General features: G+C 41.7%; 2 protein-coding genes across 2 annotated transcripts in view; both read left to right on the top strand.

Moving 5' to 3' along the window:
• Positions 1 to 21,454, top strand: part of LOC134072814 (NACHT, LRR and PYD domains-containing protein 3-like) — a 67,752-nt gene that overhangs the window by 28,992 nt on the left and 17,306 nt on the right. The window lies entirely within an intron of this gene.
• Positions 16,814 to 21,454, top strand: part of LOC134080630 (NACHT, LRR and PYD domains-containing protein 12-like) — a 135,496-nt gene continuing 130,855 nt past the window's right edge. Inside the window, exon 1 of the mRNA XM_062537165.1 lies at positions 16,814 to 16,891. The gene's annotated coding sequence lies outside the window, so the exon portion shown is untranslated. The remainder of the gene's footprint in view (positions 16,892 to 21,454) is intronic.

Below are 21,454 nucleotides of genomic sequence, written 5' to 3'. Positions count from 1 at the left end.
ACACATGAAATTTGGTGCAGTTCATAACATCTCATCTGAAGATAGGGGCAATTAAAGCAATATTACATTGCATTTTCAATTTTTACCATGGGGGTGCAAATCACAAATGACTGGTTATAAGTTAAGTTGATGCGAGGTCTTGAGACCAACATACCATAATTTTGACATCCTCGGTGCCACGGTTCAGGTAGTTATGTAGGAAAAACTGCAATTTTTGGGCTTCGGGCGGGGGCAGAGCGGGGGGGGGGGGGGGGGGGGGGGGGGGAGTGATCCCCGGGGACGAAACAACATTTTTCCTTAGAAGTCTACTGGGGCTACATGCCCACCAAGTTTCATGTGCCCCGGTGTTACGGTGTCCCGGGAATCGTTGACGGAAAATAAATAAATAATAATAAAAAAAAACTTTGACGACAGCTATATAACCGTTTCGCTAGCTATGCTAGCGGCGGTCATAATTATGGTTTGGTTGGTGTTTCATATATGTTTTTTAGGCCCGTTCACACCATGTCCAATTTTTCGCACAACATGTTCATAATAGTAGGATTGTGGTTGATGGTGTGCCATAAAGTGACACTTGTGTTATTAAATTGCTTATATGTATACAATTATGTCCTCATAACATTACCAACCTTTCAGGTGTGTGTGTGTATGTGTGTGTGTGTGTGTGTGTGTGTGTGTGTGTGTGTGTGTGTGTGTGTGTGTGTGTGTGTGTGTGTGTGTGTGTGTGTGTGTGTATGTGTGTGTGTGTGTGTGTGTGTGTGTGTGTGTGTGTGTGTGTGTGTGTGGTGTGTGTGTGATTTGTCATGGGAATGACCTGTGAAAGATCACTTGATGGTGCTGATTTATCGGGGCACCTTGTATCCCATTTATCCATCTCTGTAATATTTTTTCCTTTCTCATGTTGTTATGCAGACTTGCTAAGTGCACATTCTCAGAGAAGTCCTGTGGAATTGTGGCTGCTGTTCTACAGTCACCAAACTCCCTGATAGAGCTGGACCTGAGTCACAATGACCTGGGAGATTCTGGAGTTCAGCTTCTCTCTAAGGGACTGTCTAGTCCCCACTGCAAACTGCAGACCTTAAGGTTGGTGTTAGTCAGACATGTCTTTGTAAAGGATTATTATTATGACTAGCGCAGCACATTATGGTTTGGTTGGTGTTTTATATGTGTCTTTAGGCCTGTCCACACCAAGTCCAATTTTTCAGATGAAATATTCTCTCAAAATTGAGCATATAATAGTAGGATTGTGGTTGACAGTGTGCCACAAAGTGACACTTATGTTATTGAGCATAGTAGGATTGTGGTTGATAGTGTGCCACAAAGGGACACTTATGTTATTGATCACCCATGACCAGCGACCGGCCAGTCAGTCGGAGACATACTGATTTCAAATGCCCTTGTGCATACAGATGGGATGGGTTGAGAATGCTCCTTTCTTTGCCGCACATCGGGAATCCCGAAGGTGCAGCATTTGTAATTAAAACTGCAACCGCCATAATAACACGCCGGAAAAACACTATAAAACCCGAAGACACCACGCTGGTGACAAGCGGAGAAAAGAGACTTGATGCTGATTTCAAATTTATAATTAGGTCTTAAGGCCTGTACACATCAAGTCCAACATGTTCACACAAAATTGAGCATAGTAGGATTCTGGTAGATAGTGTTCCACAAAGTGACACTTATTACAGATGCACCTACTGGTCAGCTGGTGACCGAAATCTGCCGATTTTCACGTGATGACCGGCCGGTCAGTCTGAGATATGCCGATTTCATGCCGGTCAAATGCCCTTGCACATACTTGTAGCAACATCACACAGCTGAGTTTGCAAAGTATGAAGAAGCCTAGTAAAGGCCAACAGTTAGGGCTGGATATACAAAGCGAGCACTAATACTGAGTTATTCTATGCAGCTTTGCCATATTGTGTAGAATTCACTTCATTAGACTACATAAACAGTGCTCATCACCGCCCGTTCCTGCTGCTAATTGATTGATTGATTGGTTGATTGGTTGATTACTTAATTGATTGATTAATTTATTTATTCTTACTTCGATGCAAAAGAGGATACATGAAATTGAATTCATGCATTCAGTACCTTAACCAGAACTGTATAATCTCCACACAGAACAGAACACTTGATTGACAGCCTTAAACAAAACAAACTTTTGAACAACAAAAATGTATTTCCTATTGTATAGTTAGAACACATACATTAACACATAGACTACAGTATGTGACCTGTTACTGTTACTGCAGCAGGACTAGTTCTCATTACAGGTAACAAATGAGTCATGAATCAATCATTAATCAGCCAATCTAAATGCAGCATTAAATACACTGTTTACACTGATATCATTTTATGTGCATTTCACTAAATGTAGTCAATTTGATTCGAAGTAACTGTGCGTAATATGTAGAGTTCTTCTGTCATAATCCTGTCAAATGTTGTTGCAGATTTGCTGACTGTAATCTCACTGATAAGTCCTGTGAGATTGTTACTTCAGTTCTACAATCACCAAACTCACTGCTACAGCTGGACTTGAATCACAATGATCTGGGGGATTCTGGAGTTCAGCTTCTCTCTAAAGGACTGTCCAGTTTTAACTGCAAAATACACACATTAAGGTGGGTAACTGGGAATCCATTTTATTATCATCTTAGGGAGATGAACCATGACAATATAACACCAACTGGTCAGCATTGAACATGCTGTAGCGTATTGCTTATATAATTGCATTTGTGTAGTCAAACGTTTGAGCCGATTTGGGAGAGACAAGATTTGTTTGTGAATTAAGCAATATGGCAGCAGTGAGAGTGGTGTGGGTAGCAGATATCACCATGGCTGTGATTTGCAATATGGCAGCAGTGAGAGTGGTGTGGGTAGCAGATATCAGCATGGCTGTGATTTGCAATATGGCAGCAGTGAGAGTGGCGTGGGTAGCAGATATCACCATGGCTGTGATTTGCAATATGGCAGCAGTGAGTAGGCCTAATCATTAGGACTTAACACAAAACAGACAGGCTTAATGATGAGCAAACAATGCGCAGGTGATTACAAAATGGCCGACAGTGGCAACAGGGAGTGAATCATGACAGTTGGGGGCGGAGTCACCACCCCAAAACAAACAGAAGCACATGGGCACAAACACAAAATGTCCAGCAGGTGTCCATGAAGATGCAGGGATACTGACAGTTTGGTTGGTGTTTTATATGTGTTTTTAGGCCTGTCCACACCAAACACAATTATTCGGATGAAATATTCACACGAAATGAAGCATAGTAGGATTGAGGTTGATATTGATAGTGATAAAGTGACACACACATACAATAAAAGTGAATGACACGAACGACAATATGAAGTGACACTTAAGTTTATAAATTGCTTATATGTACAATAATAGTAGGATTGTGGTTGATAGTGTGCCACAAAGTGACACTTATTAGAGATGCACCTACTGGTCAGCTGGTGACTGGAATCTGCCGATTTCCCCGTGACCAGCGACCAGCCGGTCAGTCGGAGACATGCGGATTTCATGCCGGTCAAATGCCCTCACACATACTTGTAGCAACATCACACAGCTGAGTTTGCAAAGTTTGAAGAAGCTAGTAAAGACCAACACTCAGGGCTGGATGTACAAAGAGAGCACTAATACTGAGATTTTCTATGCAGCGAACGATGTGCTTTGCCATATTGTGTAGAATTTACTTTCACTTCATTAGACTACATAAACAGTGCTCATCAGCGCCCGTCCCTCCTGCTAATTGATTGATTGATTGGTTGATTGGTTGATTACTTAATTGATTGATTAATTTATTTATTCTTACTTCGACCCAAAAGAGGATACATGAAATTGAATTCATGCATTCAGTACCTTAACCAGAACTGTATAATCTCCACACAGAACAGAACATTTGATTGACAGCTTTGATTGACAAACTTTTGAACAACAAAAATGAATTTCCTACTGTCTAGTTAGAACACATACATTAACAAGTAGACTACAGTATGTGACCTGTTACTGTTACTGCAGAAGGACTAGTTCTCACTACAGGTAACAAATGAATCATGAATCAATCATTAATCAGCCAATCTAAATGCAGCATCAACTACACTGTTTGCACTGATATCATTTTATGTGCATTTCACTAAATGTAGTCAATTTGATTTAAAGTAACCTTGCGTAATATGTAGAGTTCTTCTGTCATAATCCTGTCAAATGTTGTTGCAGATTTGCTGACTGTAAACTCACTGATAAGTCCTGTGAGATTGTTACTTCAGTTCTACAATCACCAAACTCACTGCTACAGTTGGACTTGAATCACAATGATCTGGGGGATTCTGGAGTTCAGCTTCTCTCTAAAGGACTGTCCAGTTTTAACTGCAAAATACACACATTAAGGTGGGTAACTGGGTATCCATTTTATTATCATCTTAGGGAGATGAACCATGACAATATAACACCAACTGGTCAGCATTGAACATGCTGTAGCGTATTGCTTACAGTATATAATTGCATTTGTGTAGTCAAACGTTTGAGCCGATTTGGGAGTTTCAAGATTAGTTTGTGGATTAAGCAATATGGCAGCAGTGAGAGTGGCGTCGGTAGCAGATATCAGCATGGCTGTGATTTGCAATATGGCAGCAGTGAGAGTGGTGTGGGTAGCAGATATCAGCATGGCTGTGATTTGCAATATGGCAGCAGTGAGAGTGGTGTGGGTAGCAGATATCACCATGGCTGTGATTTGCAATATGGCAGCAGTGAGAGTGGTGTGGGTAGCAGATATCACCATGGCTGTGATTTGCAGTTAGGCGTGAGGCCAGAGGCCAAGCACAGTGGGTGCCTGAACATTTATTTATAGCATTGGAGCAGTTCTGTAGTCTATTAGTATTTTAATAATGTGTTATTAGTTTACACACACACACACACACACACACACACACACACACACACACACACACACATGCACACACACGCACATACGCACACATAACATTCCAAACTAGAAATTAACATACAGACACTATACATATAAGAGGACCATGGGCCTCCACAGGGTATCTCTTATCAACAACAAAATATGATGATATAGATATGATTTTCTCCTAGACCACTGAACAACATTATACAGTCTCTTTCTCTCTCTCTCTCTCTCTCTCTCTCTCTCTCTCTCAGGCTCTCTGATGGTCTCATCACAGAGAAGGGTTGTGGTTTTCTGGCTTCAGCTCTGTCTTCAAACCCCTCCCATCTAAAAGAGCTGGATCTGAGCTACAATCATCATGGAGAATCAGGACTGAAGCTGTTATCTGCTAGACTGGAGGATCCTGCCTGTAAACTGGAGATACTTAAGTATGTTCAGAAAGAAACCCCAGTGTTGCACATTTTAAATTGTCTTCATTGTGGAGACCATATTCATTTCTTCAAACCGAGTGCAGTGGCCTATTTTCAAATGTGTGTTGTAATAGCTGCTTTACACTGAAGTGTGTTTGTTATCTCTTTGATGCAACACCCAGTAGTGCAAATAATTGGATGTGTGTTCAAATTTGCAAACATAGCGAATGTTAAGGAACCTTTGCAAATACTTTTCTGTTTGTTTGTAACTGCATTTTTGACACAAACCTTCATCACTGTTTGCTGAATTGGAACACCTCTCAGATTCCAGGCTGTGAGATGAACAGAAAGACAGGGAGGTGAGCAGAGGAACAGAGAGAACAGAGAGCTGAATAAACTATTTTCTGATAGTCTGACCAGGGGGGACAAGTGGATGCCTTTGTATGCAATAAAGACAGCTGGAAAAAGAGTTTATATCAAGGGAAACATATAGCAGACCATTTGCTGTGAAATAATACATCACCTTGCATTTCACAGGTGGCACAAACAGAAAAACAGCAGTCTTGACATCTGTGAAATGGTACATGTGTGTGACATTTAGTTTTTCTTACAGAACTGACCCTGCTTTACAACATGCTTTAGACAGAGCACGACCACATTTGCTGAAATGTAAGTGTTTAATATCATTATTTAAGATTGTTTGCATTCACATGTTTTAGCTTGCATGTGTGTGTATGGGTGTCTAATAGCAATGTGTGTGTGTGTGCGTCCGTGCGTGCGTGCGTGCGTGCGTGCGTGCGTGCGTGCGTGCGTGCGTGCGTGCGTGTGTGTGTGTGTGTGTGTTTGGTAGAGTGAAGATGTGTGTGTGTGTGTGTTTTGTAGGGTGAGGAAGTGTGTGTGGGGGGGTATAGGTGTGTGTGTGTGTGTGTGTGTTTAGTTGAGTGTAGGTATAGGTGTGTGTCTGAGACTAATTCTACAAAACACTGTGTGTGTGTGTGTTCTGCAGGACACAGGGGGTCATATGATCTACATCGGTGTGTGTGTGTGTGTGTGTGTGTGTTTAGGTGAGTGTTGGTATAGGTGTGTGTCTGAGACTAATTCTACAAAACACTGTGTGTGTGTGCGCGTGTGTGTTCTGCAGGACACAGGGGGTCATGTGATCTACATCAGTGTGTCAGTGTGTATGTGTGTCTGTGTTTGGTAGGGTGAGGAGGTGTGTGTGTATGTGTGTGTGTGTGTGTGTGTGTAGGTGTGTGTGTGTGTGTGTGTTTAGGTGAGTGTAGGTATAGGTGTGTGTCCAGGTATTGGTGTGTGTGTGTGTGTGTGTGTGTGTGTCTGTGTTTGGTAGGGTGAGGAGGTGTGTGTGTGTGTGTGTGTGTGTGTGTGTGTGTGTGTGTTTCATATGGTCAGGAAGAGTGTGTGTGTGTGTGTGTGTGTGTGTGAGAGAGAGAGAGAGAGAGAGAGAGTGTGTGTAGGTATAGGTGTGTGTCTTGAGAGTAATTCTACTGGACACAGGGTGTGTGTGTGTGTGTGTGTGTGTGTGTGAGAGAGAGAGAGAGAGAGAGTATGTGGATATGACTGTAAGGTGTGTGTCTGTGTGTGTGTGTGAGAGAGAGGGTGTATGTAGATATGAGTGTAAGGTGTGTGTGTGTGCATGTGTGTATGTAAGGTATGTGTGTGTGTTGCTCCATTGTGACGTGTGTTGTCTGCTGTGTGTTGTGTGTACAGTTTCCTGTGAGTTCACACTGGACCCAAACACGGCACACAGACGTCTCCTTCTGTCTGAGGGGAACAGGAAGGTGACGCGGATGAGAGAGAAGCAGCCGTATCCTGACCACCGACACGGATTTACTGGCCCCTATCACCAGGTGCTGAGCAGAGAGCCTCTGACTGGACGCTGCTACTGGGAGTGGGAGTGGAGTGGGTACAGTGTTCAAGTGGGAGTGGCCTATAAAAGCATCAGCAGGAGTGAATTCATCACAGACTCTGCCAAGGCCTGGTGTCTGTACTGTTCCAGTGACACATACAGAGCCTGGCACAATAGAAATGAGACTGCCCTACCCGTCCCCCCCGCAGGCTGCAGGAGAGTAGGAGTGTATGTGGAGCGTGAGGTCGGCACTCTGTCCTTCTACAGGGTCTCTTCTGATACTCTCACACACCTGCACACCTTCACCACCACATTCACTAGTGAGCCCCTACATGCAGCGATTTGGGTTAGTGATGGCTTATCAGTGTCTCTGATCTAGATCACATGACCTACACACACACACACACACACACACACACACACACACACACACACACACACACACACACACACACACACACACACACACACACACACATCACCACATTCACCTACATGCAGCGTTTTGGGTTGGTGGAAGTTTGTCTCTGATGACCTACTGTGTCCTCCACACACACACACACACACACACACACACACACAACACGCCTATGCTTACATACAGACAAGCACACACACACACACACACACACACACACACAACACGCCTATGCTTACATACAGACAAGCACACACACACACACACACACACACACACACACATACACCTCCTGAGTGTACACATGTGGGATAAATTGTATGTTTTTCATTGTATTAACCATTTAAACTCTTGTATTAACCATTTACTATAGCTTACTTATAGAATGAACTCTAGTTGCCATCCTGGCCTTAGAAATGTGAAGATAGCCAGAACTGTGGCAATGTGAGGATGGTGGCCCCTTGGTGACCCCATGAAACACAAACATGGGTTAGGTTGATGAGTTCTTGTAAACATCCTTATCTCTGTTAATCACCAGGTGGTTAAAGACTCACTAAAGTGATCTAGTGATTTTCCATGTGTGTGTGTGTTAGGGGTATAAGAACTGACTTCACCCACAGATGTGTGGGCTTGTTACTTTGACTTCATGTGGGTAACATGCTCCCGGTATCTTGATTAAAGCTGCAGTCTCACACCAGTTGTCTTGGAATAATTTTGACCACACACACACACACGCACACACACATAAACCTATACACAAACACACACACACACACACACACACACACACACACACCTCCCGTGGCCACACACACACACAGACACACACACACACATACACCTCCTGAGTGTACACACACACACACACACACACACACACACACACACACACACACACACACACACACATACACCTCCTGAGTGTACACACACACACACACACACGCACACACACACATAAACCTACACACAAACACACACACACACACACACACACACACACATACACCTCCCGTGGCCACACACACACACACACACACACACATACACCTCCTGAGTGTACACACACACACACACACACACACCTCCTGAGTGTACACACACACACACACACACACACACACACACACACACACACACACACACACACACACACACACACACATGCCAATGCCTATGCATGCAGACAAGCACACACACACATCTCTACCTCCATGTTCACTGATGAGCATGCACACTTGGGGTTAGTTGAAGTGTCACCTTCTGTGACCACACGCACACACACACACACACATTGTGTCTTTTTTTTCTCTGTTTTTGCCCTTATTGCATGTTGGACGTCGCGCAGGACTCCAATTCCCGATACTCCGACCTAAAAGCCTTCAAGCTGCGCATCACGTTCTGACCTCCCTGACCTCTAAATGTGCTTGAGTGTGAGACTGACGTCACGCCTTCAGCACTAAATTCAAAATGGACATTTTCTCTACAATCAAGGCCATCCTTAAAAATATCTTTGTTTGCAGTAACAGCCCCCCCAAAAAATAATTGGGTCGGTAGGTAGGCAAATATTTTTTTTTTCAAGATTCAAGGTAAAAAAAAAAGGTACATTTTTGGTCACGGCGATTTTGTTGGTATGAATTTAAAAACATTTGCATGTTATATAAATATATATATATATATATATATATATATATATATGTACATACACACACACACGACACACACTATATTGCCAAAAGTATTGGGTCACCGGCCTTGACCCCCATATGAACTTCAGTCACATCCTATTCTTAATCCATAGGGTTTAATATGACGTTGGTCCAGTCTTTGCAGCTATAACAGCTTCAACTCTTCTAGGAAGGCTTTCCACAAGGTATATGCATGACTGTGTACCCGTGCACCAAGCAAGGTCCATACAGACATGGATGACAGAGTTTGGTGTGGAAGAACTTGACTGGCCTGCACCTGACCTCAACCCAATAGAACACCGTTGGGATGAATTAAAGGGGACTGAGAGCCAGTCTCCTCGTCCAACATCAGTGTGTGACTTCACAAATGCGCTTCTGAAAGAATGGTCAAAAATGCCCATAAACACTCCTAAACCTTGGAAAGCCTTCCCAGAAGAGTCGAAGCTCTTATAGCTGCAAAAGGTGGACCAATGTCATATTAAGCCCTATGGATTAAGAATAGGATGTGACTAAAGTTCATATGGGGGTCAAGGCAGGTGACCCAATACTTTTGGCAATATAGTAATATTTCTGAACGTGACTTAACAAACAAAAATCATCATACTTTATAGAGGGTGCATTAACAGTATGTTATCTGCACACCTACAGTATGACTAGATCCAATTTGTTGTAACAACACACAAACACTCTTGCTTAAATTCTTGCTTTATAATGATCTTTACCTTTTGAATTATTCTTTGACTATATTGCCCTTCTCTGCTCTTATTTGTTACTATTTGCTTTGTGTCTAAAGCACATTGAATGACCTCTGTGTATAAAATGTGCTATTCAAATAAACTTGACCCAGGCAGCAAAAATTGTGCGGGCCGAACGCGGCCCGATTAAAACGAAAACACTCGGCCAATCCTCGGCATGAATCTAGGACCGATTGCTCTACGAGCGCTCGGCTGTAACGCGGCTCGATTAAGGCGAAAACACTCGGCCAATCCTCGGCATGAATCTAGGTCCGATTGCTCTCCGAGCGCTCGGCTGTAATGAGGCCCTATTGCGGAACCCCGATGTAAAGCGCCCCGTCCAGTTCATTGTCTGGGTTTTATTGATTTCCATTCGTGTCAAGTTAATACTAGAATTGCTAAGCAGTTCTTTATACAAGATACTCCTAATCTGCATATAAATCAGACAGTTTTCAAGTTTAAAGCATTTTTATTGGACTATACATCACAGCATTCATGTAAAACCAACAGTTCAAATACTTTGAAACATTTAACTAGTCCACTGCATTTGAGTTTGAAACTTATCTACGATGTCTACCGGTTTGCTCTGGCTTCACCATCTCTGTCGGAGGTCAGCTATATCCACCTGTTGCTGAAGAGCTTTTCTATGGAGTCTTTAGTCAGGGAATTCCGGCGGACTGCATCTGAGAAAAAAAAGACGGCAGCATGTTAGCTAGTTGATTCAGTGTAGCACGTCTCTGTAACCGTAATATGCTAGCCTACTTGACCAGTACAAAAGTATGAGAAAGAGACACGAGACACCAGTTTTCAGAATAAAAATGAAATAAGTCAGTTGTAGGATTTTGTTCCAATTTATTTTCTTCCACAAGTCGAAGACTGAGCTCGTAAATAACCCATATATTGCATCCAAGCTGCAAAGAAATATGAGCTAACATCCCAGCTAATTTTAGCCCCTTAGCCAATGTTTACCTTTGAGCTAAACAGCTATCGTTACACCTTATTGATCCCCCTTTATAGCCTATACTTTAATCCGGCATGATTAAGAATTTTCGGTTGTTGTCTGATTGTTAATTGAATTACATTTCTGAATTCTTTCTTTTCGTTTCATCTGGAGGGATAGGACGAAGGAACTTCGCGGACAAAGTGGGTCAACATTTCATTAGTAATAACACGAATGTAGTAGTTTATGTAAAATTTTAAGGGAACTCAATTGTTGATGCTTTATAGGGAATGTTAAACAAGACTTACCTCAAGTTCACCGTATTTCGCAGAATCAGCAGAAGTCAGGCGTCTTCTCTCATCCAAAGTTATGCACACTCCAGTGATGACTTGAGCTGACTGCGTGCTTGACGATTGCTGCAGTAGCCGTTGAAATCGGCTTCATACTGGTAAAAAGGGTCTGAGCCGAGCGCCCAGTTACAGCTGTCGAGCAGCGGCCTGCAGGTGGCAAAATGACCTGGCCCAATTGTGGTTGCCACTACTCAGCCGAGGACGAGTCTCAGCCGACAGCGCCGCAGGTTTTGCGGAAGCGGCCCGCTCCTAATTTCTAGCAGGGCGCCGATGCCGCAACTCAGCCGACAGCGCCGGAGGTTTTACGGAAGCGGCCCGCGTGTAATTGCTAGCTGGGGACTTGACTAAAATGTAGGCTAGGCCCTATAGCTTTAAATATGCTGTAGCCTACTGTCAGAGAAGTAAACAAAAAATATATCATATGAAAATATATTATGAAAAAAATAATATGTTCATTTCAATGATTTTACTGGTAACTAGATTATACGGTACTTTGGGGTTAACTGTAACCATTTTTGAGGCCGTTTAAAACGTGCATCAAATCACACAATTTGGTCGTTTTGGGTGTCGTAGCGTGTAATAAAGGTCGTCAACAATCAAATTGACTACTTTTAAAATGAATTTGAAGAGTTTAAGAGGAGAGTTTTTGGTTTTCTTCTAGCTTGGGTAAGCAGCAGGAGGATAGAATTTAGCAATTGCTGCCAACATAGGCTAGCCTACTGTCAAAAACATCCTTGTGTGCGGATGACGGTCTGATTCAAGCAGGAGGGTAGAATTTGGCGAATTTGGCGGCAGCTGCTGCCAAAATACTGTGGGGGAAAAACATCCTTGCGGTTTTGACACCACATAATAAACTCAACAAGGTAGCCCAGGTGCTGGCGAGCCGTACCTCTGCGGACCTGGTTTCTCCACACTATACTTTTGCCCCGGCCGCAATCGCTGCCAATCCTTCTTCTCCTCCTCTTCAGATGAAGAAATAAAAAAGAACGAGTCGATTTGACAATTACAACTTTTCTTACAATCCCTCCAACAGGCCACCGCCAACAAGACAGGCTCAGCAGCCTCATACAACTGTAGCCTACTGTGTTGCTACGGGACCCGACGTCAGCGGATAGGCTACTATGAGCGCGATTGGCAAGACAACTAGAAATTCTTCTTTTAAACTCTTAAAACGAATGAAAAAAGTAGTCAGTTTGATCGTCGACAACCTTTATTACAACCCACGACACCCAAAACGACCACATTGTGTGATTTGGTGCGTTTTCAACAGCCTCAGAAAATGGTTACAGTTAACCCCAAAGTACCGATTATACGGTTTACTTGCATCCACCGCTACGACGTGTCAATGCAACCTACAAATCAGAGACATTACGTTGCTTTCTTTTCTCCACCAGTAGCTAGTTCTTAACCACTTGAAGAATAGCTGTCCTTGCTAGCCTGTAGTAGAACGATCCCTTAACGGGTCACTTAAATGTTTCAATCCAAAAGAAACCACTTAATGCTGGCACGTCCTCAATTTTTTGAGTTTCTTCCACCAAAACCTTAAGGTCTCATTTAAGTCTGTTGACACGGTCACCGTTACACGAATGGGGAGAAGGGATGGGTCCGGGAAAATATCTGGATATAACTTCGTGCCAAGTCATCTAAATGTTCAAGTGTTTAATGCGTTTTCAGGTGGATAGTGCCCGAACTAGTATAAGTTTTGACGTTGACCGCGAACATTTCTTGGCTACAGCCGCAGCCAAGCGCGAACCACTGGCAGTGAATGAGACTGGAAGCAGCCTGTAGCGCATGACAAACATAAACATATGACGCCACAGGATTTTATTTGGAAGAAAGAACGAAGCCTACGTTTGTATGTAGGCAATTTGTATTCACAATACTTAAGAAAATATAATATTATTGTATTGCATTTGTATTGGGTGTTTGAAGAAAAATAGGCCTAATTAAAAAAAAATCGGTCGGTCTTAACGCAATTTGCAACCGGCAAGTCGGTCGGACTAGAGAGGGAAAAAAACAAATATTTGGGTCGGCCCTATATTGACAGGGTCGGTCGGGTTACGGCAAACAAGAATATTTTTAAGGATGGCCCAATGTGTGAACTTCAATAAATACTTTGAAGAGAATTTTCCTGTCCGACCTCCTGAATCCATGACAACATACACACACACACACACACACACACACCTCCAAAGTCCACACACACACACACACACATACCCATCTTTATCACCACCTGGGGACACCTGACAGAATGGTCACTCTTGGGGACACCACTTTCTAAGCATGGTACAGACAAGCCATTGCACAGGAGCATTGTATATGGGTTCAGTAATAAGCAAATCAGTTGAAATATAGAATACACACTTCATACCTGAAGTTAGTCTGACACCTGACTCCAGACCAGCTACAGGGGACAGGTGTCAGGTGGACAAAGTGAGGACTCTGGCCCCGCCCATAGTTACGCCCACCCAAGTGATGTCATCAACAAGCACAGTGCAATCTGGGGACCAACTACTGTATTTTCTTGGATATACTGAAAACCATTCTAAAGGAGCACATGTAATGTAAACCATATTTGCAATACTATAATACCATGAGTTTTGAGGATTTACTGTTGTTTTGGAGATACTCGTGAGACCTGCCTCATGACACCAAGTTGAAGCTAATAGGTATACACAAGGAAAGTAATGAAAACATTAGGGCTGGGACTCGATTAAAAAAATTAATCTAATTAATTAGAGGCTTTGTAATTAATTAATCGAAATTAATCGCATTTTAATTGTATATAAATATATGACCTGAGAACAGTGAGAAGATTTTTTTTTTCACATGGATTTTTAGTATAGCCTACTATTGGATAATGACTGAATACATAGGCCTAAGCTTAAGCAACAAAAATATTGTTTATTAATAAGTCCAACAGACAATTTTTGCCATAAAGTGTAGCAATACCATATTTAGAAATAGTACATTTTCAGAAATCCATGTAGCCTATAGATAGGTAGACCTTCTGTAAACTATAATACTGTGGTATCCTGTTAATTGTGTCACCTGTTACCTTGAGTTGAGTTCATGAAATTGTTGTGTCCCTTTAAGGGGAACTGGGGGGCGGAGTTTACGTGTGTGCGTGTGTGCTTGTATGCGGTTCTGAGTGTGAAGTTTCTTTTAGGTCTATGAAAGTTGGACATGGAATTAGGTGCGGTGAATTACTGTTATAAGCGTGAGTTGTGGCTGTAACAGCAACTCGGTTGCTATTTGTTTAATAAATAAAGCTCAGAGGTTTCCCTCAAGTGTCTGGACTGGAGTATCACAATACTTTGTCCACGCTAGCAGCTAGCTGCTTTATGTTTTGCACTGAGGTGATACCTGCGGTGATACGTCCTTGTTGCATAGGTTGCTCACAACCATGCTCTTATCTACGCTTCCATCCGTTCGTTTTTTGTAACAACATTTCCCAACCACGGGGCCAACCAACGCGGTCACATCAGCTTCTTTGTTCATGTTCACTGTGCCACTGTGGTTTGTTTTGTCTGAACCGAACTCATGCGCGTTACTTGGTGCTCCAGTATAATCGGTCCGTCTGAAACTCATCCAGTGAGAAACGTTCCGCGGTGCAAAAATAAATAGGCATACGATTAAAATGCGTCAATTTTTTTAACGCATTAATGTTTGTGTAATTAATTAATCGTAATTAACGCGCTAAAGTCCCGGCCCTAGAAAACATTAGTAGCAATCAGCACATTTATTGGCTGCTTAATACAGTGCCAGAATGCACAACCACACTGCATTAGAACGTTATGAGGTAGACTGTTGTGATAGTTATAAGTACATTATTTCTGAAAGTGCTAGTAATGCTAGTCATGTGAAAAAGCAGATAACTTCTTAATATCAAATACCTACTCAGGCATTGCAAATAATGAATATTGAATAATGAAAATAAAAAAAATACAATAAAATGTATAAACAAATGTTGTTGTCAGAATATTCTTAATGAACCTCGTCAACAAGGATACAACTTACCCTCTTCTCACATTCAACACACTTCAACATTATCACAATCATAAAGCCTGTCTGTATGAGCATGTACTGCATTATTAACAACAAAAGTACACAATTGACCCTCTCCCAACCTAAAATCATTTAAGTACTGTTAAAATAAAGTGCATGTACTATAATATCAAAATAAAAACATTGTTGACCCTCTGCCAACATAAAATATAAACAAGGATACTAAATAAGTACAGGGCATGTATTATTGTGTGGTCCTCTAAAATGCTTAGGTACAGGGCATGTATTGTGTGGTCCTATAAAATGCTCGAGCCCTGTTAACACATTCCCATCTCCCACCTTCATGTACATGCATACACACAGAAGCACAAGACATATGCTTTAGATAAACACACTAACATACACATGTACATGCATATACACAGAAGCACAAGACATATGCTCCTCAACACACTAACATACACATACATGCATATACACAGAAGCACAAGACATATGCTCTATAAACACTAACATACACATGTTCATGCATACACAGATACACAAGACATACGCTCCTCAACACACACTAACATACACATGTACATGCATACACACAGAAGCACAAGACATACGCTCTATAAACACACTAACCTACACATGTACATGCATATACACAGAAGCACAAGACATATGTTCCTCAACACACTAACATACACATGTACATGCATTTACACAGAAGCACAAGACATATGCTCTATAAACACACTAACATACACATGTACATGCATATACACAGAAGCACAAGACATATGCTCCTCAACACACTAACATACACATGTACATGCATATACACAGAAGCACAAGACATATGCTCTATAAACACACTAACCTACACATGTACATGCATACACACAGAAGCACAAGACATATGTTCCTCAACACACTAACATACACATGTACATGCATATACACATAAGCACAAGACATATGCTCTATAAACACATTAACATACACATGTACATGCATATTCACAGAAGCACAAGACATATGCTCTATAAACACACTAACATACACATGTACATGCATATACACAAGACATATGCGGTACGGCTACATAAATGAAAGGGGAGGAAAGAGTTAAACATTCATGACAAGATGAGTTGCTTTGCTCTTGGTGGTATGAACACAATGTAACCTCCTGATACAGAACAAGTCCAGACAGTTCTCTACATGAGACTCAATGAAAGGAATGTGCAGCCATCCCTATTGGTCTAGCCAGACGCCACTCACTCTCTAAGTGCTTGTGATTGGACCAGTGGTGTTAGAAGGGAATGTGCAGCCATCCCTATTGGTCTAGTCAGACGCCACTAACTCTCTAAGTGCTTGTGATTGGACCAGTGGTGTAAGAAAGGAATGTGCAGCCATCCCTATTGGTCTAGTCAGACGCCACTCACTTGCTGTTGATGGCATGAACACACCTTAATATCCTGATACAGAACAAGCCCAGCCAGTTCTCTACAGGGAGCGTCTGAGACTCAAGGAAATGACAAGAGAATAAAACTCACAACTGTAAGTTCCTTTGTTTGCTAAATATGAGTTGTTTTCAGTGAATGCTACATTTCTCTTGAGGTTTGGAGGTGTTGGTACATAACATGTGTATGTAATGTTTGTATGGAGGGCTATTTGTGGCCCTATAATATCGGGTATAAGCTGTATGGACATGTATGAGTATTGAGATTGTTATTATCTCTTAGCTTAAACTGCTATTCATATTTTAAGACTGCCCTATTCAGAGTTAGCCTACGATACATAAACTGAACAGTCACATTTTGGCCTACAATAAATGTTGTACTAGATATATATATTATACTACTGTATGCATGTGTGTTGGCTTGTATGTTGTGATCACAGTGTGGGTCACAGATATATGATACTACTGTATGCATGTGTGTTGGCTTGTATGTTGTGATCACAGTGTGGGTCACAGATATATGATACTACTGTATGCATGTGTGTTGGCTTGTATGTTGTGATCACAGTGTGGGGCACAGATATGATACTACTGTATGTATGTATGTGTGTTGGCCTGTATGTTGTGGTTGCAGTGTGGGGCACAGATATATTATACTACTGTATGCATGCATGTGTGTTGGCCTGTATGTTGTGATTGCAGTGTGGGTCACAGATATATGATACTACTGTATGTATGCGTGTGTGTTGGCCTGTATGTTGTGATCACAGTGTGGGTCACAGATATATGATACTACTGTATGCATGTGTGTTGGCCTGTATGTTGTGATTGCAGTGTGGGTCACAGATATGATACTACTGTATGTACTGTATGTATGTGTGTTGGCCTGTATGTTGTGATCACAGTGTGGGGCACAGATATGTGATACTATGCAGATATTATACCATAAACACGCACATCAACGCACTCACACAAACACAGGAGTGCACACACGCACATAAAAACACAAGCAGACATGCAAGCATGCACACACACACACGCACACGCACACGCACACTCACACTCACACTCACACTCACACTCACACTCTCACACACACACACACACACACACACACACACACACACACACACACACACACACACACACACACACACACACACACACAAACACATACACACAGGCAACGTTCATTTCCTCAGGGTGGATATGATAGGAATGCATCTTCATGACAAGATCAAATAGTTTCGCTCCAAAGTCTCCCTGTGAGTGAACCAGTCCAGCCAGTTCACTACACTGAGCAACTAACTGGGGTAACACTTTAGAATAATGGTACATGAATTCTCATGAACTAATGCATGAATTAATGCATGAATTACGCATTAGTTAATCCATTAATATATCATGAATCATTATGACTTAACATGAATTCACTGATTGCCATTAATGAATTAATACATAAATAACTCATCATCTTAAGCATTAAGTACGGTTGGCACATCATCATGAATCATGATTAATTAAGCATGATCATGATGACTTTTTGTCAGACAAAATTTTGGACATCACTGTCATGGAGAAAAAAGAAAAGTAATTACACATCAATTCATGTTAACTAAATGACATGAATTATCATGAGTTAATTCATTAACTCATGCATTAATTACACATGAAAATCTCATTAATAAACATGAATTAATAGTATGTCATTAATGACATCAGGTATGGACAACAATTCATCTTGAGCATTAGGTACAGTGGGTAAATCATTATGAATATGATCAATTACACATGATCATGGTGATTTCTAGGTTTTTGAAATCTGCTCAAGGGGTAAGTAAACTATACATTAACTCATCATGAACTAATTAAGACAATTTTCAGAGAATATCGAAGAATCCACATCGTTCAAATATAGGCATGTCCTCATTAGCTAAGCATTATCTTTTCATTAGTTAATCATGTCTGTGGCCCCTCAGATAAAGTGATGAACAGGTGGTGCTTTAAATGCATGAAGTTTGAAGTCATGCAAAAATGGTCAATTTACATTAATTAATGATGAATTACTCATGAGTTCATCATGTTTGTGGCCCCTCACCTAAAGTGGTAAATGGACCCTTCTTTATCACTGGCCAAAGAAGTGATTTTAAAAAGAAATAAATTGTTATATTACATGAATCAAAGATTAAGTGCTCATGAGTTCATCATGTGTGTGGCCCCTTAACTGAAGTGGTAAACAGGTGTTTATTTAACATTGATGAATAGTGTTATTAACAATGAAGAAACTGATATTTAATTTGTTATTTTTAATTCCTGCCAACAGGCGCATCAGTGCATGAATCCTACACACATCAAAACACTACTTTTCATACAAAGTTGTAGCACACGAACAATGAAAGAAACAATCCAAGGTTCAAATCAAAGGTTTAAACCTATAAACTTATTTAAAGTTCAACCCAGTCTCATTCTCAAAACGTTTCCCTGGGAAAATGTTTTGCAGACCCAGCAAAACGTACCTCTAGGTACATTTCCAAAACGTACCTCCAGGTACATTTCCAAAACGTACCTCCAGGTACGTTTCTGATGCCAGCAGGGGGTGCTAAAGAGCGACGTTTACAGATTGTTTACTACAGTTAGGTCTGGTCAAATATTCAAATGTAAACATGACAAATAAAGTATCACAGTATCAAATCCCTCACAATACAAAAACAATGTCATGGTGAGAGCAAATTCAGTTCCGTTGGATTCAAATAATAAGCAAAGTCCCTTTTGGTATAAAAGAAAAAGTAGAAAGTCTCGTTTGGTATAAAAGTAAAATTCAAACGTCCCTTATGGTATAAAAGCAAAATTCAAAAATAGTTTCCGATGTGCTCCTTCCTGCGTGGGAAAATAACTGCTTATCCGTAATCCACGTGCGATGCTGGAAGTTCACGCAGACGGGGAAGAAACCTTGCAGCAGTTGGCCACACATTCCAAAACGTACCTCCAGGTACATTTCCAAAACGTACCTCCATGTACATTTCCAAAACGTACCTCCAGGTACGTTTCTGATGCCAGCAGTGGGTGCTGCTGGGTGGGTGGTCGACACGCGTAATCTCTTGGGACAGGCTCGCCATCGTAGTTGGTCTGAAATCCACTGAATCTCTATCCCGTAATAAGAACCACTCTACACAGAAAAGAGTAATAGTTACCATCAGACATTTATTTTCTATGAAATCTCATTTAAACTTTCTTTTCTTATAGCATCAAACTCTCAACAGGCATAACGCCGTAATACTGCCATAAAAGGAGACAACATCTCAGCTGCAGCGTACTGATAGCTAGCACAATAGAATAGAATAGAATAGAAGAATATATACTTTCTTGATCCCGTGAGCCGTGAGGAAAATTTGTTTCTCTGCATTTAACCCAATTTAACCGAATTAGTGAACACACACACACACACACACACACACACACACACACACACACACACACACACACACACACACACAGTGAGGGGAATCACACACTAACCCAGAGCAGTGAGCTGCCTGCCCAACCAGCAACGCTCGGGGAGCGGAGAGGGGTTAGGTGCCTTGCACAAGGGCACTGATTTCAGCCGTGGTGGACTGCTCGGGGATCGAACCGGCAACCCGGTTACAAGTCCGAAGCCCTAACCAGTACACCACGGCTGCCCCAATAGTTAGCCAGCGCGGCTAGCAAACCTTGAGCAGACAGTATGTAGGCTACATATAAATAGTTCGGAAACACACCCGTAATTCACAAGGAAAATGTACAACAAGACATGTTTCACTTTAAAGTAGCCTATCAACTAACTGTCGAACTTGCATCAATTGCTGCAAGCTAATATCACAACGGGAGTTCAATGAACACATTAGCTATGCAGATTTACGTGAGTTACATTAAAAGTTTAAACCAAAACAACCAAAGAAAATGTGGAACTACCACTCAATTTCAGCAAATACAAGTGTCTAGTGTTGCTGTAAATGCTTCAACTGGGTTTGTGAGCTTTCTAAGTCTCCAATTCACCGTAAGATTGACTATTCACATGTAATCCACTAACGTGATAAACAATAAACTTACCGAAGCTCTTCTCTTGTTAAAACAAAATGGAGAGATCCTCTTGGCGCGATATATAACGAAGTAAAGTTAAGAGGTAGTAAAAACGATTACTCAAATGTTTAGTTATAATGCAAGCACTTCTCTCAAGTTCGAAACCGTGGCGTCCGTTCATTCTTTCCAGAATCTTATCTACCTAGAGAGGGAAATTCAAATTTCCGCGCATGCGCGGTGCATACTGGCACTGAATCTGCAGGGCAGGTTCGAATCCGGCCGTGTGCAGGGCTGAGCCCTGAGCCTCGCAAGTCATCATGAATCCCAGACTCGGCACGCAGTCGGCTTCGGACCTGTGAAAAGCTGGGCCTATATACATAAATATCAAGTAGCAGGAGATTTAAGCTCAATAGTTATCACGCTCGACTTCCGCTCCTAGGCTCAGGGCTCAGCCCTGCACACGGCCGGATTCGAACCTGCCCTGTAGATTCAGTGCCAGTATGCACCGCGCATGCGCGGAAATTTGAATTTCCCTCTCTAGGTAGATAAGATTCTGGAAAGAATGAACGGACGCCACGGTTTCGAACTTGAGAGAAGTGCTTGCA

Source organism: Sardina pilchardus, chromosome 1 (assembly GCF_963854185.1).
Source record: "Sardina pilchardus chromosome 1, fSarPil1.1, whole genome shotgun sequence".
In the NCBI taxonomy this organism is placed as follows: Eukaryota; Metazoa; Chordata; class Actinopteri; order Clupeiformes; family Clupeidae; genus Sardina; species Sardina pilchardus.
Note: the sequence above shows the minus strand (reverse complement) of the source record. Positions and strands in the feature narration are given on the sequence as shown.